This window comes from Camelus ferus, chromosome 15 (assembly GCF_009834535.1).
Source record: "Camelus ferus isolate YT-003-E chromosome 15, BCGSAC_Cfer_1.0, whole genome shotgun sequence".
NCBI classification, from domain to species: domain Eukaryota; kingdom Metazoa; phylum Chordata; class Mammalia; order Artiodactyla; family Camelidae; genus Camelus; species Camelus ferus.
This window is the reverse complement of record NC_045710.1, coordinates 50304646-50322381: the sequence shown is the minus strand read 5'-3', so window position 1 is coordinate 50322381 and position 17736 is coordinate 50304646.

Below are 17736 nucleotides of genomic sequence, written 5' to 3'. Positions count from 1 at the left end.
CCTTGGTTAGATTTATTCCTAAATATTTTATTACTTTGGGTGCTCTTTTAAAGGGGATTGTTTCTTTACTTTCTTTTTCTGTTGATTCATCATTAGTGTAAAGAAACGCAACTGATTTTTGAACATTAATCTTGTAACCTGCTACCTTGCTGAATTCTTCAATTATTTCTAGCAGTTTTTGTGTGGACCTTTTAGGGTTTTCTATATATAATATCATGTCATCTGCATATAATGACACTTTTACCTCTTCTTTTCCAACTTGGATCCCTTTTATTTCTCTCTCTTGCCTGATTGCTGTGGCTAGGACTTCCAAGACTATGTTGAATAGGAGTGGTGATAGTGGGCAGCCTTGTCTTGTCCCAGATTTTAGTGGGAAGCTTTTGAGTTTCTCACCGTTGAGTACTATGCTGGCTGTAGGTTTGTTATATATAGCTTTTATTATGTTGAGATATGTTCCCTCAATACCCACTTTGGTGAGAGTTTTTAATCATAAATGGGTGTTGAATTTTATCAAATGCTTTTTCTGCATCTATTGAGATGATCATATGGGTTTTGTCCTTTCTATTGTTGATGTGATGTATTACATTGATTGATTTGCATATGTTGAAACACCCTTGTGTCTTTGGGATGAATCCCACTTGATCATGACGTATAATCTTTTTTACAGGTTGTTGCATTCTGTTTGCTAATATTTTGGTAAGGACTTTTGCATCTATGTTCATCAGTGATATTGGTCTATAATTCTCTTCTTTTGGTGGTGTCTTTGCCTGGTTTTGGTATGGTCTGTGTCTATTTTTAATGTCAGTACCATACTTCTTTGATTACTATAGCTTTGTAATATGGTTTGAAATCAGGAAGTGTGATGGACCCAGCTTTGTTCTTCTTTCTCAAGACTGCTTTGGCTGTTCAGGGTCGTTTGTGGCTTCTTATAAATTTCAGGATTTGTTTCTATTTCTGTGAAAAATGCCATTGGAATTTTGATAAGGATTGTACTGAATCTATATATGGCTTTGGGTACTATGGCCATTTAATCAATATTAATTCATCTAATCCATGAACATAGAATATCTTTCTAGGTATTTTGTGTCTTCTCCAATTTCTCTCATCCCAGTCTTATAGTTTTCATTCTATAGATCTTTCACCTCCTTGGGTAAATTTATTCCTTGGTGTTTTATTGTTCTTGATGCTATTGTGAATGGTATTATTTTCTTAATTTCTTTTTCAGGTATTTCATTGTTAGCGTATAGAAATGCAAAATTGACTTCATATGCTGATTTTGTATCCTGCAACTTTACTGAATGTGTTGATTAGTTCTAACACATTTTTGGTGGTGTCTTTGTGATTTTCTATGTATAATATTATGTCATCTGCAGAAACAATTTTACTTCTTCCTTTTTCATTTGAATGGCTTTAATTTTTCTCTTCACTAATTGCCCTGGCTAGTATTTTCCAGTTCTGTGATGAATACAAGTGGTGAAAGGAGGCACCCTTATCTTCTTCCTGATCTTAAAGGAAAGCTTTCAACTTTTCACTGTTAAGTATGATGTCGGCTGTGGGCTTGTCATATATGGCCTTTATGGTGTTGAGATACGTTCCTTTTATACCCAATTCATTGGGAGTTTTTATTGTGAAAATATATTTTGACAAACTTTTTTCTGCATGTATTAAGACGATCATGTGCTTTTTATCCTTCATTCTTTTAATGTGATGTATCACATTTATTGATCTGCATATGTTGAACCATCCTTGCATCACAGGGATAAATCCAACCTAATTATAGTGTTTAATCCTTTTAATGTGTTGTTGAATTCAGTTTCCTAGTATTTTGTTAAGAATTTTTGTATCTATATTCATCAGAGCTAATAGCCTGTGGTTTTCTTTTCTTGTAGTGTCCTTGCCTGACTTTGGTTTCAGGGTAATGCTGACTTTGTAAAATGAGTTTGGGAGTGTTTTCTCCCCTTCAGTTTTTGGGAAGAGTTTGAGAAGAACTGGCATTAATTTTTCTTTAAATGTTTAGTAGAATTCACTGGGAAACCATCTGGTCCTGGGCTTTTCTTTGTTGGGAGGTTGTTGATTACTGATTCAATCTCCTTAGTCACTATTGGTCTGTTCAGATTTTCTATTTCTTCATAATTCATTTTTGGACACTGTATGTTTCTAGGAATGTATCCATTTCTTCTAGGTTGTTCAATTTGTTGGTGTATAATAATTTATGGTAGTTTCTTATGATCCTTTGTATTTCTGTGGTATCAGTTGTAATGTCTCTTCTTTCATTTCTGATTTTATTTATTTGAGTCTTCTCTTTTTTTCTTAGTTAGGCAAGCTACAGGTTTGTCAGTTTTTTAATCATCTGAAAAAAACTAGCTTTTATTTCTGCTGATCTTTTCTATTATTTTTCTGGTCTCTATTTCATTTATTTTTGCTTTGATCTTTGTTGTTTCCTTCCTTCTGTTAACTTTGAGCTTAGTCTGTTTTTTCTAGTTCCTTGAAGTGTACAGTTAGAGTATTTATTTGATATCTTTCTTTTCTTACTAATGTAGGTGTCAAATACTATAAACTCCCTCTAGAGCTACTTTTGCTATATCCCCTAGGTTTTTCTATGTGACTGTTTCATTTGTGTCTAGATTTTTTCCTGGATTTTATTAAAATGTGTTTTATTAATACAATTGAACCATTTGTGAAAAAAGCATCAATGGATTTTTTTTTGGTAAATATATCATAATTGCACTAGATTCATTCTCTCTTCATAGGAGCCCTGTGTTAAACCTATAAATTCATTATCCCTTAATGTATTTTGATATACAGTATCTGTTCATAATAATGCTGCTTAGGGAATACAGATCACAGTATAGAGCAACTGGGTATGGCCAGGATCTATTTATTAAATCAAGGGATCACTGCTCAGATTTTGTTTGCTTGTTGGAGACAGTGTTACCCAAAAACTGGGTTCTTGGTGGAGGTCCAGCCAACATTCACAACTAAGCCAAAGAGTTGGAGAAGGAAGGATTCATTACTTACAGCAAGTAAGGAGAACACCCAGGAACTTTCCCAAACTAGTGTCTCTTGTTTCAAGGTACTTTTTGATTTTTATTTTGATTCTTTCTTTGATCCATTGGTTGTTCAGGAGTGTGTTGTTTAATTTCCACATGTGTTGAATTTTCCAATTTTTCTCTTGTTTATTAATTTCCAGTTTCATAATATTTTGGCCAGGCTTTTTGACTACATACCATGCTTGGAATGATCTCAACCGTCTTAAATTTGCTAAGACTAATTTTGTGATCTATCATGTGATCTATTCTGGAGAATGTTTCTTGGTTGGCAGTTTTTTTTTTTTTTTCAAGCACTTTGAATATATCATCCTATTCCCTCCTGACCCGTCTCCCCCTGACAGCCTGGGAACGGGGGCAGTGGGGTTTACACTTAGGGACAAGTGAGAGGTGGTCATGACTGGGACAGGCTTGGTGACCTTTAGGACATTTATCACCTCTTGCCTCAAGATCAAGAATTCAAATTCCCCATAGTTTCCAGGATGGCTAGTTTCATCTCTCCATCGAGGTCCGGCATCAGGGGTCCTCACCCATGATATTCGGGGCCATCAGGCACTGAGGAATTAGGATTTCATTTTCCTTTTTCCCAAGTGTGGTTCATGGTGCAGCTAATTCTCCCTGATTATGCTGAGGCGAAGATTCTTTGGGATTTTGGAAGGAAGTTCCCTCACATTTTCCATTCCTTTCTTCCCAGAGACAGCTTGCTGGCAGAATAATGGCCACTTCTCTTGGCAGTTGGAGGAGAAATAGAGCTTAAGGCAGAGGCGAGAACAACTCTTATGTGGCCAGTTCTATCCCTTGGCATTTAAAAAAAATCCAACTCGGTGTCTTTTTTTTTTTTTTTTTTTTTTTTTGAAAAGTGAAGGAAACAAAGGAAAACGCAAAACTTAAAAAAGAGAGAAGATGGTGGCTGGAATGACAGATGCCACATTTCCCTTTGCTCCCTGGTCAGCCACACTCACCCTTCTGTCACCAGCCCTGGCTTGGGTCTCTGATGGTGGAGGCACACGTAGGCTCGGAGACCTGGTCCTCCGCCTCCTCCTCATCAAAGGCTGACTCTCCAGGCCCCGTGCCCAGGCCAGCCCTCCCACAGGTGTTAGGCTGCCATGCAAGGCCCTCAGTCCCTCACTGGATGCCATCCCTTGAGCCATGTTTTTCAAGAGGTTGTGATGCCAGAAGACCATTCTCACTTTCAAGGCTTCCAAAGGGCTTTTATAAACCTTGCCTCATATTCAGCCTCTCACTTTCCATTCAGTTTGTGCTTCAGGAATTGCTCTCACTTATAAAGAAAGTGATACAATAGAAACCACAGTGTGCGTGGTTCAAATAACAAAAGCAGACAACTTACAGAAGGGCCAACAGGAAAATTTTGCCACCTCTCCCACCATCGCTGCCCACCCCCAGTCTTGCTTCCTAGAGGAAACCACTCTTAATTGTTGCTTCCTTTGTTTTTTAAAATTGAGTCTTTATTTCATTTATCATGGTTTAACAAGTGAAATAATTCTACACGGCTTGTTATTAAAACAGCAGTACAAGTTTCTTCGGGGGATGAGGACAATAATCTAAAATTAGATTGTGGTGAAGGTTGCACAACCCTGTAAATATATTAAAGCCATTGAATTGCACACTTTAAATGGAAGAATATAATATAGATTATATCTCAATAAAGCTGTTGTAGAAAGGGGAGGATAATAAACATTTCTAAGAAAAATCTTCTGAACCCTTGTGCCCCCTTCCCAGGGGCAGCAGCTTTCAGTCAGTGTGATGTTTTCCTCCACATGTCTAACTAGTTTGCTTACACTGCTATTTTTGATTATTCAGTTTTAGGCATTCACTATTGATTCCTATTTTAAAAAGATGAGGCTTTAATTTTCTTTCATATCGCTTACCCTGGCCCCCCGCATACCTAATGCACACTTCCCACCCCCCCACCCCCCTGCTTCTGGTAAACTGTTATTAATATTCTGGGTTGGCTCAGTGTACTGGGTTGTCATTATGACAAAAATCCTTGTTGGCAGCTGTCCAGTCATGTGGCATGGAGGAGGGCATCCAAGTGTTTAAGTGATTTTTTGAAAAATCTATTTTTATTTTACTTTTTCTAATGGAGGTACTGGGGATTGAACCCAGGACCTCAGGCGGGATAAGCAGGCACTCTATCACTGAGCTATACCCCTACCCAGTTTAACTGATTCTTACTTGTCAACCTCTTATTTTTCCCCCTCCTTCTCTCCCACTTCCAGAGGTACCTGCTGTGGTTGATTCCCAAATATTTTGAGGCAGCAATAGTTTAAATCATTTTCTCCAGCCTTCCTCACTGTGGTCTTGGAATACAATTTGTTTTTGAAGGGGTCCCTAGGTTATTTATTGCTCATCCATCTTCTGTCTGATTTCTGAAATTTTGTCACTATTTTCTCATCTCCCATTCTCTTCTTTTAAAATCAAGTTTATTGAGATATAAGTTGTATACCATACAGTTCACTCATTTATAGTGTACAGTTCAATGGCTTTAGTATATTCACAGACTTGTGCATCCATCACCACAATCAATTTTAGAACACTTAAATTCTTTTTTGTTTTTTGAGGATCCTTGGTGACATTTAATTCAAAATTTTAAATTAAAGTATAGTTGATTTACAATGTTGTGTTAGTTTCTGGTGTATAGCATAGTTATTCAGTTATACATATATATATTCTTTTTCATTATAGGTTATTACAAGCTATGAATATAGTTCCCTGTGCTATACAATAGAACCTTGTTGTTTATCTATTTTATATATAGTAGTTTGTGTCTACTAATCCCAAACTCCTAATTTATTCCTCCCCCTATCTTTCCCCTTTAGTAGCCATAAGTTTGTTTTCTGTCTGTGTTTCTAGTTTGTAAACAAGTTCATTTGTACCATTATTTAGATTCCACATATAAATGATATATGATATTTGTTTTTCTCTGTCTGACTTTCTGCACTTAGTATGATAATCCCTAGGTCTATCCATGTTGTGCAAATGGTATTATCTGATTCTTTTTTTATGGCTGAGTAATATTCCATTGTGTACATATACCACATCTTCTTCATTCAGTCATCTGTCTATGGACATTTAGGTTGCTTCCATGTCTTGGCTATTGTATATAGTGCTGCTTATGAACATTGGGGTGCAGGTGTCTTTTCAAATTAGAGTTTCCACTGGATATGTGCCCAGGAGAACATTTAAATTTGTCTCTGTGAGTTTATGCCTTAAAACTTCCTTTTCTGCCTCTGTAGTGGGATTTCAGGAAGAAGTGGAGGCTTATACATGTACTAAATCTGTCATGTTTTACCAGAGCTTCTATTTAATATCTTTTTAGAACTTCTTGATTTATTAAATCTAGACATTGTTTAATGGCTTCTTGGTAAAACAGATGAAGGCTGAACTCAGTTAACTCTCCCACTATAGTTATAGCACAATTTTTAGTTCTTTCATTAACTATCTTTATAACTTCAAATACTCTCATCACCTCTTTATTTTTTGTTCTATCAATGATAGATAGAATTTTTAACACTATTTACACATATATTTACTTCCCTTCTTTTTCATTTTCATCTTTTGTTTACCTATACCTCTCAGCTTGCCATCTGTAATTTTTCCTTTGCATTTTTAAGACCAATACAGTAATAACTATAACCAAAACTAATGTTCATGCTTTGTCTATATGTTGATGCATAAGTTAAAAATTAATGATAAAAATTTTAAAGATTATGAATATGTAAATATTTGCATTGCATAGCCACCTAGAGCATTCTGATTATATATTATTTTTTATTCAGTTTTAATTTTTCCTGGAATTTTAAATTGCTTTTCTTTTCCACTTGGATTGTTTGCCTGAATTACAAGCGTAATTTCTTCTAACTAAGAATAGAATATATATAGAATCGACTCTTTTTTTGAATTTTATTCTCTGAGGGTCTCTTGCTGCAGTCCGGACTGATTCCTCTCTCACTGTGCTGGACAGCCTTTATCCTGGACCCCTGACCTCCTGGTTTGAATCTGTTGTTTCCAGGATCCTCTGTCTTCCTCTTTCTTGTTTTCCTCTCTTATTTTGCTGGAGAACATCCTCAAGTATAGTCATAAAAAAGGTAGTAAGTTTGTCTTTTCTTGAAGGGCTGAAAATGTCTTCGTCTTAATTTTGTACTTGATTGATAGTTCGGCAGGGTGTATAATTCAATGTTGGAACTACAGTTTTCTCAGGAATTTGAAAGCTCTATCTTTGTCGTAATCCCTTTCTGTCAGGTATTTGGGAATGGAGGTTGAATAGAAACAAAAGAATAAGATTTTATGGTGAGTGCTGTGATAGGGATATGTAACAGGTGATTGTATCAGAATAGAGGAAGTTAAAATCATGGAAGGTTCCACAGAGGAAGTAATATTTAAGTTTAAATAAGAGTTCTCCAGATTGACGTGGAGAGGCAGGCATTCCAGGCAGAGAGGTGAGCATGCATTTCAGCATGGCGTCGTGACAGAGCTTGGTGTTTTCAGGGAACATTCCTGAATAATAATAACTCCAGTATTAATTTCAAATAACTGGATAGAACATAGGTACTTTTGGAAGAATGATGAAAAGTGAGACTAGAAAGTTAACAATGGCACCAAACACATCTTATATGTGCAATTACTTTGCACATTTACAGATGAGGAAACTGAGGCACAGACTCACATGACCTTAAGGTCCCTGGTTAGTACGTGGAGGAGCTGGGATTTGATCCCTGGCAGTCTGGCTCTAGAGCTCATTCTTTTTGTTCAGGGGTTAGACAACCAAGGGTTTTATTAAGGAGTTTGGGCTTGTTCCTTCAGATAGACTTTAAGGTAAGGGAGTGATGTGATCAGTGTGTTTTAGAGACATAATTCTGGAGCCATTGTTTGGAAGGCTGTTAGGCCAGAGTCAGGGAGCCTAGAAAGCAAGTTAGGGAATGAAGTACCCCTGGGTTAGGCCATGGATGAGGGCTCCTGAATTTAGAAGGGAAATGGGGCTGCAATGGGGCTGTCCAATTATCCAGGTGGTCAAATCCAGAAGTGGTTGGAAAGTTGAATCTGGATTGCTTGGGGGGACATCTGTGTTGGACTTACAGATCTGGGAGTCACAGGCTTGGAAGGAAACTGAAGTCATGGGAGTGGATACGAAGACAGAGCCAAGGTCAGAGTCCTGGGAAGCAGCAGAATTCATGCAGACCATGCCTGGTGTGTTGGTTGAGGACATCCTTGAGAAGAAGTGGTGGGCAGTGGGAGATGTTAAGGATATTCTAGTACTGCTGCTGAGCCATGTGGGGCCAAGGGCTGTAAGGGAGGTGGCCTCAGGGGAGATCCAACTCTCTGAGAGGATGCTTGACCGTGAGCTGAGTGCCCAAGGGCACCATAGAGGCTGGGTGAGGGAGGGACAGGAGCCATGCCAAACTGGCTTCTCTTCTCTCTGCTATTTCCAGTCTCTGGTCTGCCCCGGGGGGCTGCCTGCCCAGGCAGGTGGTGTTCAGCCCTTATAGATCTGCAGGGTTGAATCTGGGTTCCTGAAATGCTGACATGCAGGAACCACTGTGTGCCTTTGCCACCACATATTTGGCTTCCCCTGACCTGAGGACAGATAGGGAAATGGTAAGCGTGGCCAGCTGAAGTCAGCAGCGAGGCTTACAGACCCAAACCTTCCTTCTGTTTTAATTGGAACGTCAGGACCCAGCTTCATTCCTCCAATCTGCTCCGGTCCAGAGGAAAATGGGTCATCTCTGGGCTCACATTTCAGAGCAGAGCATGATGACTGCCTGCCACCTGTCCCATGGGCTGGTCTGGACCACCGCACCTCCTTGTCCCCTGCCACTCCTGAGGCCTCCTTCCAGACTCCTTGCAGGTGTCTTGATTGGTTTCTGACTGTCTCCTGAACTTGGCACAACAGCCCATCCAGTAGGTATAATATTGGTCTTGTTTGCAACTAGAACAAAGGGAGGCTGGAGATCACACAAATATAAGTGGGAGAGGTAGCATTTATTTTATTAAACTTTTCTTTTTTATGAAATACTTCAAACAAACAGAAACATTCCAAAAATAACATATTTTTAATGTTATAATAATAACAACTGTACCCACTGATAGCTCTATAAGACTCTAGTGTTAAGCCATCCTTGCACCAAAATTTTCAAAAAAAATATTAATATATCCGGTTGAAGCTCTCTGTCTCCCTTCCTGATGTCTTCTCCTCCCTGTCTCTTTAGGGATAACCACAATTTGAAGTGGGCATTTATCATTATCATGCAAGTGTTTATATTTTTGTTGCAGATACTGTATTAAAAACAATCTTTGGTATAATTTTGCATGCTTTCAAGTGTTGCATAAATGGTATCAAACTCTGCATTTCTTTGTTGTTTTTTGGATTCCATTTGAGTGTACTGCAGACATCCATTGGCGATTGTAGATGATGTTAACTTCAGCTTGCAGTGAGCAATCAAGTTTGTCAGCTCTGACCTGAAGTGATCATAGACGCGAAGTTTAGTGTCTCACAGTTCCCTTCCAGTCCTAGGAATTCAGAGCTCTAACTCCTTAGCTCTTAATTTGTATGTTTAGGTCTATTTCCTTACTTCCTTGGATAAAATTTCATGCGTTATTATTGGAAGTTTGTCTTGGTCAAGCCTTTCTTGCCAAACCATTCTGTATAATGAACGAAACATGAACAGTATTTTCCATGGTGCAGAGGTGGGGTGGAAAATGGAGGTGGGGAGGGGGGAATGTGGGTCAACCAAGAAGTCAGAGGACACAGGAATATCAGAATCTTCTCGAAGTTTGCAACAGTCTCAGGTTCTTTATACTCCTATTTCTTCTTCTTCTTCTTCTTTTTTTGGACAGTCTTTTTTTTTTATTGAATTACAGTGGGTTTACAATGTTGTGTCCTTATTTCTTCTTGATGAGTCTCTCCCCTTTTGGCAAAAAGAACTCTCCTGGTACTGAATTCAACAGGAAGTGGAATGTTTGGGCTTTATTGAAGGTATTTCTCATGTTTTTCTTATTTTCCATGAGTCAGAGACAATGAAATAAAAACCCACAGCTATCTTCATCAGTGAGGAGCTTTTCAGCTTCTAGAACAGTAAGTTACAGTGTTTTCTGCAGAATTACTGAACGTCCAGAATTTTCTGTAATGATGGAAATGTTCTATAGATATATTATGCAGTATAGTAACTATTAGCCAGTAGCCACATGTGGCTATTAAGTACTTGAAATGTGGCTAATGTAATTAAAGAATACAATTTTAATTTTATTAGTTTAAAAAATAATTTAAATTGAAATAGCCTCACAGACCATGTGACTACTGCTGCATTAGCACAGATCTAGAGAATTTAGAACAATATGTGTTGAGAGAGTTTCAACAAGTCTTAATAAATCAAATGTGTTCACATTAAATTGCAGTGGATTTTTTTTTTGTTCTTTCTTTTCCCAAATCTGAAGTTAACATAAGAAACTGGTTAGCTTGGAAACTATTGTAGAGTCTTGTTTCTCCAAGAGCTTCTGCTAATCTGTTGTGTGTGGTCCGCAAATTCTTGTAACTGTGTTGGTGTTGATGAGTGTTAGGTATGGGTGGCACATCACTGGCACCCCATCATCATCCCTTGCCTCATAGCTCACTCAGTCCACAGCATCACTCCCGAGCTCCGTTGAGTCTCATTCCTTTCAATTTCAGGTTGTCCTCAGCCTCCCTCTGCTCCAGCCTCCCTCTGGGTGATGGGCAAGAGCGGAGATCCGGACCTATTCAGGTTCTGATTACAGTCCAGGTTCTGGACTCTATCTGAATCAGCTTTCATTTCTTTAAAATTTTTTATTTTGAAATAATTTTAAACTTACAGAAATGTTCCAAACAGTACAGTGGTATAAAAAGTCTTAGGGTTTATTCTTCACTCAGATCTCCCATATATTCATGTGGTTAGTATCTTACCACCTTTGCTTTATTCTTCCCACCCCTCCCCCGTATCTATGTCAATATCTGTATCAGTATGTGTGTATCTCTATTTTCTCTCTTCTCCCCTCCTCCTCCTCTCTCCATGTATATATATATATTTGCTCTATAAACAGAGACATTCTCTTAGATAACTACAACACAATCATCAAAATCTTAAGATTAACATGAATACAATATCATTATCTAATCTATAGATCTCATTTGAATTTTTCCAGTTGTCCCAATAATGTCCTTTATTAACAATAACAACAGAATCTTCTGCATCCAACCCATGATCACAGGCTGCATTGGTTTTTGTTTTGTCTTGTTTCATTAGTCTTCTTTAATCTAGAACAGTTCTACAGTTTTTATCTTTCCACGGTCTTGACATTTCTGAAGAACATAGGTCAGCTATTTTGTAACATTTCCCTCTATCTGTGTTTGTCTGATGTTTCCCCATGATTGGCTTTAGCTTATACATTTTTTGGCAAGAATGTTACAGAAGTGATGTTATGTTCTTGGTGCATTATATACAGAAGCACAGGATATCAATTTTTTTTTTCATTTGTGATTACTTGCCTGAGGTGGTATCTGCCAAGTTTCTCCATTATAAAGTTGCTGTTTTTCCTTTTTTAATTAGTAAATATCTCTGGTGAAATATTTTGAGACTTTCTAAATATCTTGTTTCTCGTTATGTTTTTGCCCATTAGTTTTAATATCTATTTGTTATTCTTGATTGAAACAATTGTACTACTTTTGTTGCCAAATGGTGATGTAATTATGTCATTCTTTCTGTAGCTGGCATTTATTTGTCGACATTCTATTGTAAGGAAGGTTTTTAATTTTTTATCTCTATCTATTATCTATCTATCTATCTATCTATCTATCTATCTATCTATCTATCTATCTATCTATCTATCTATCATCTATCACCTATCTATCTATCTATCTACCTACCTACCTACCTATCTATCTAATCATATAACTGTCATATATAGTTCACTATGAACTCATGGATTCTTATTTATTTCCATGAATTTTATTTTATTCCTATCATTATTTACTATGTAGCTAAAATTTCCCCAGTGGGAGCAGTAAGAACACCCTCATTCTGATTCCTTTTTTATTTTATTTTGATATCTCTCCATCTTTTTTGGAGCAATTTCTTACTTTCTAATATAACAAAATGTTCCAGTCTCATCTTATAATGTTTTTGTGTACTAACCCAAGAATCAGTCATTTCTTTAAGGACCTGTTTTCAGTTTGATGAACATATGTTGTAGAGCAAAAGCCAAAGGAAGGAGCTGGGACACTAAGAGGCAACATAGTGTATGAATGAGCTAGACAAGTACTCTGCCTTGCAGCTAGAAGTAACAAGGAAGCTTGCCTGTCAGTGCTGGGTTAAGGGAGAAAATTTTCTCTTGAGACTTCTTAACCATAAACTGGCACTCATTCGAGTTTGTAGACCAAATTTACACTACCTGCATGATTTTAAATACTTTTAGGTCAGAATTTATTTTAAAATAGTTTTGGATTGGTAATGATTCCAGAAATTTGGAAGAAGCAAAAATAAATCTTTGGAGAAATGCAATCACAACAGAAACCTCAAAGTTTTCCATGAATAAAGTTCAGAGGAATGTGGGCTCAGAGTCAAAATCAGAATGCATTTAAGGAGACAAAGCACTCTGAGCAAAAGCCAGCAGGAACAACAAACCACAGAATAAGGCCAGCAAAGTTTTTAGTTATGGGAATTGTCAAATACAAAATACAAATGGAGCATGTTTAAAATACTTAGGCAAAGAAAAGGAGTGATTAAAAAAAGGTACAAGTTATTATGAAACATAAGCAGGCATATTTGAAAAACAACCAGATGGAATTTTTATGAAAGAAAAATATGAAAGTTGAAATAAGGAAACTCAAATGATGGTTTAAATTTAAAAAGAAAATTAGATATAGGTGATAAAAACATGAACAGGAAAATAGATCTGAAGAAATTGTCCAGAATGTGTAACAGAGAGACAAGGTGGTAGAAATGATGAAAGACAGGTTAAGAGGCAGGAAGAACAGAGTAAGGAGGTCTAATTTATGTCTAATTGGAGTTCTGGGAGGAAGGAGAGAATGAAAGAGAAGAAATTTTTGAAGAGCTGATGACTGAAAATTTTCAGAATTGATGAAACATACATTCGTACTTCAGATTTATGAAACTCCATGAATTTATAGCAATATAAGAAAAATTTTCCTTAGACAAATAGTGAAACTGAAGAATATCAAAGACTATGGAGAGGTCTGAAAATTAGCCAGAAAGTAAGGACAGATGAACATAAAGGAACTGCAGCATGCACAACTGATGTCTCCGAAGCACAGTGGTATCCGGAAGATAATGCAACAGTATCTTCTATATTCTGAGAGACAATAGCTGTCAACCTAGAACTGTGTCCACAGTGAAACGATTCAAGAGGGAAAGGGGGAAGAACAAAAATATTGCTTGGTCAAGTGAAAAAATGAGATCCTTTGTAATGAACAGATTTTACACTGAAGGGAATTCTAAAGATGAACTTAAGGCACACAAAAGTATTTGGTGGAAAGTCCACTGCAAGAATATCTTACAGTAACCTATGATGAAAAAGAATATGAGAGAGAGAGAGTGCTAAATCCTAACCACTAGACCACCAGGGAGCGTCAAAATATGAAAAGGGTTTTATGTATGTATATGCATGACTGAAATGTGCTGTACACCAGAAATTGACACATTGTAAATTGACTATACTACAATTGAAAAAAAAGAATAATGAATAAGTAAATCATTGAATACATGGATAGCTGAACAGTGATTGGGTTAAACAATAGTTAGTCTAACTTGTATAAAATCACTTGTATTAAACAAGTAAACTAATATATTGAACAAAAATAAAGTGTAAGTTTGGTGAACGAACGCTAATGTAAACCGTGGACATTACTATTGATTTATCAATTGTTACAAATGTACTAAGATATTAGTAACAGGAAAAACTGTGTGCGGGTAAGAAGTGTATATGGAAACTCCGCACTATCTGCTCATTTAAAAAAAAAAAGAAAGAAAAAGAAGAAAATAAACATTAGTTTTTGTAATTTACTAGAGACAACAACATTAGAAGTAGTTGAGACTGAATTTAACAGAGGACATGTTAGCAAGAAGGGGTGAGGAGATCTACAATCGTGGACTGAACAAAGCTCAGGGAGATATCAGATACATAAATTGTGAGATATCCAATATCTTGTGAGATATCAGAACATAAATCTACAAATAAACAGCTGCTTTGTTTACGAATGCCTTAATGGGTATCACGACAGCTTGACTCCTCGTTCTGGATTCTTGCTGTTTCCTCCATGAACCATGACACCACTGTTGAGTCTTGTTGCTCTGTGCATTCATAGAATAGCTGGGAGTCTGATCCTGTGGATCAAATTGGAGCTGATTCTTCTGGTGACTGCCAGAGCTGGCACCTTTTTCCCCTTCTGGCACATACCCTAATACCCTGGCATCTGCTCTTATTTTTCCTCCCAGGCCAATTGCAAAAGGGACTTGACCTCAACTCACATGGAATGTGCAAGAATGTGTAGACATTGAAAAGTAATTCAGGCAGCCGATGAACTTAATGAATTTTCATAGGCATTTATTCAATACCACCCAGTGAGAGTCTGCACTCTGAATATTTGCTCAAAGGCAACGGGGAAGTAAGAACTTGCTTATCACTTCTGGTTCTTGAAAGTAGACATTGTCTCAGATATAACTTCCATTTCTATTGTTGACTTGCTTAAAACTTGGACACGTTGACAGTCTGTATTTATATATGTATTCACTCAACTAGCATTAACTACTGTGTGACAGGCACCATATGCATGAATTGTTACTGGAGGGGCTACACCAGTACATTTTCTACTCTGGGATCAGCAGGTAGGGGGTGGGAGGACCCTTTTACTCTTCTCGGCTTCTTCTCGCCTTGACTGTAGAGAGACAACTCTCTCCTGCCCTTCCATTCTTCTCACCTTTTTCTTGCTTTACCCTAAGAGTTGAGACCTGTCTGGTTAAGATTATAAGAACCTTCCATTCATGGGCAGCACTACCAATGGACACAGGTCCTATTAAGCAGAAGCAAGAAAACGTCTCTTGCCTTCTCTTTTCTTTAATCCCCCTGGAATCTCTTTTCTATGTAGTGGAGATCTGACACCTTTTCAGTATTAAGTTTTCCCATTCAGAAATTTAGTACATCTCTCAGTTTATTAAAAATAGTCCATAAAGTTTCATAGCTGTCTTCCTATATGTTTTGCACATTTTTGGGTTAGGTTTCTTTCTAGTTACTTTAGATGTATATTTATATATAATTGAAAAATATAAATATTTATAACTTATATTCTTTTCTATTATGAATGGGCAGTTTTCTAATTGGATATCATCATTGATTGTGTTGGTCATGTCTCTGGCTAGTTCAACTGGCTTCTTTTATTAGCCCTAGTAAATTTTTAAGTTGATTCTTGCAGAATTTTCAGGCAGTCAATTATGTTGTCTGCAAGTAAGGATACTTTGTTCCTTCCTGATTTTTATAATTATTTAAAATTTTTTGTTTGTGGCATGGTACTGGCTAGGACAAAATGGTGATGGTTAGAACACTTGCTTGTTTATTATTTTTTTAATTAAGTTTTTTAAAATGGAGGCACTGGGGATTGAACCCAGGACCTCATGCACGCTAAGCACACACTCTACCACTAAGCTATACCCTCCTCTTTGTTTTTCATTTTAGAGGAAATTCCCCTAATACTTCAACATTAAGTACAATGTTTGTGTAGTTTATTGGTGGATGCCTTTTATCAGGTTAAGAAGCTTTTCTTTCTTCTTTTCTATTCCTAACATGTTAAGGAAATTAAAAAAAAATTAAAAATCAATTACCAGTTACTATTAATTAGAAGCAAGAAAATGGTCTAGGACATAATGCTGAATGGGATCTCTTTGCTTTTACTAATGGTTCAAGATTAAAGAATATCCTAAAAGCAAATATTGAAAAAAACCTATACAAAGGCTAATCTAAACATCATAGTGCAATGAGAACCAATAGGCTTGGTGAATAGTGTGCGTAGTGGCCAGAGCTTGTTGGGAGTGAGTGTTTGCTTTGACAGCTTCGATGGGGCAAATGGAAATGTCTGACAAAGGTAGGATGGGGAATCGAATTCTTCTGGAGCGCTGCAGGTCTGTTCCTCAGAGCCGTGATTACATCATCAGAACGAATACAAATGTGAATGAGTCTGAGAGTCTGATCAGCACCAGGGAAACAAACGGCGCTAAACCACGGAAACCGTACACGTGTTGCACAGACACTGACAATGTGTCTGTGTTAGCACCAAGAGGTGCTCATTACATCCAATTCTGCGCAGAGTGGAGAAGACAGCCAGATGTGGCAGTAGAAAGGAGTTATTTGTAGCAAATACTTACATGCCTGTTTGAAGCAGGAAAAAAAATGTCTTTTCCTGGAGAGATGGCTGGGAGCCACACTATTCCTCTTAAGGCTGAGTTTACTCATGCGACGTTTGAGGTCCACCATTTTTGCCACCATTTAGAATGAGAGGAATTGAACAGGATCTGTCTGGACTTTCCCTCAGCTCAACCGCATCATCTGTCTACTGTGCTCAGTGAAGTCGTGCCCAACTGTACAGTTAGTGCCATCAGAAGTTAAGTAATCCCGTGGTTATTTGCTACATCCTAGTGACTATATTATCATGCCTGAGCCAAGTTCATTGGCATTGTCCTTAATTCCAGATGTTGGATTATCAGAAAGTATGTAGCCTGGTTTGACACCTCTTCCTTTCTTGCCCTTCTTGCCTGGAATCCCTCCTCTTACGGTCTTGTCTGAGGATCTCTCATTGTCTTCTTTCCCAACTTTTGGAGCCTGCTTTTTGAAACCCCAGGCCACCTCTGCAGAGACGGAGGCTGCTTCCCATTCACTTGGAATCCACCCCATCTGGGGAGGCGCCTGATCCTTCGATTTCAGATAAATGTGAATACTTCTGCATCACCTTTATCTATGAATTACTCTGCATCACATGGAATATTATCTATTTCCACAAGAGCTTGGATGGAAATGCATATTACTATTAATGTCAAGCTAGTCTTTTACAAAAGGAGTCCTGTAAGTAATTTTAAGAGTAAAACTAAGCAAAAAGAAATGCACTCTGTGTGCTGTAAAGTTTGGGGTGGAGCTCACAGGGAGAGAAATGTCAAAGTCCTTGTATTTCATTTATTTATTTGCTTTCTCACAACTAACATTTATCATTATTATTTTAATTGAAGTGTAATTGACCTACAACACTGTTAATTCCGGTTGCACAAAATAGTGAGTGATTTGATATTTTTATACATTACAAAATGATCGCCACAAATTGAGTGGTGGTCTGTTACCATGCAAAGTTTATTACAATATTACCGACTATATTCCCCCTGCTGTATATTCCATCCCTGTGATTCATTTATTTTGTAACTGGAAGTTTGCACCTCTTAATTCCCTCATCTACTTCATCTGTCCCACCACACCGCCCACCTCTGGCAACTACCTGTTTGTTCTCTGTTATCTATAAGTCTTTTTCTGTTTTGTTATATTAGTTCAATTGTATTTTTTTTTCAGATTCCACGTATAAGTGAAATCATACAGTGTTTGTCTTTCTCTGACATTTCACTAAGTTTAATATTCTCCAAGTCCAACCATGTTGTTGCCAATAACAGAA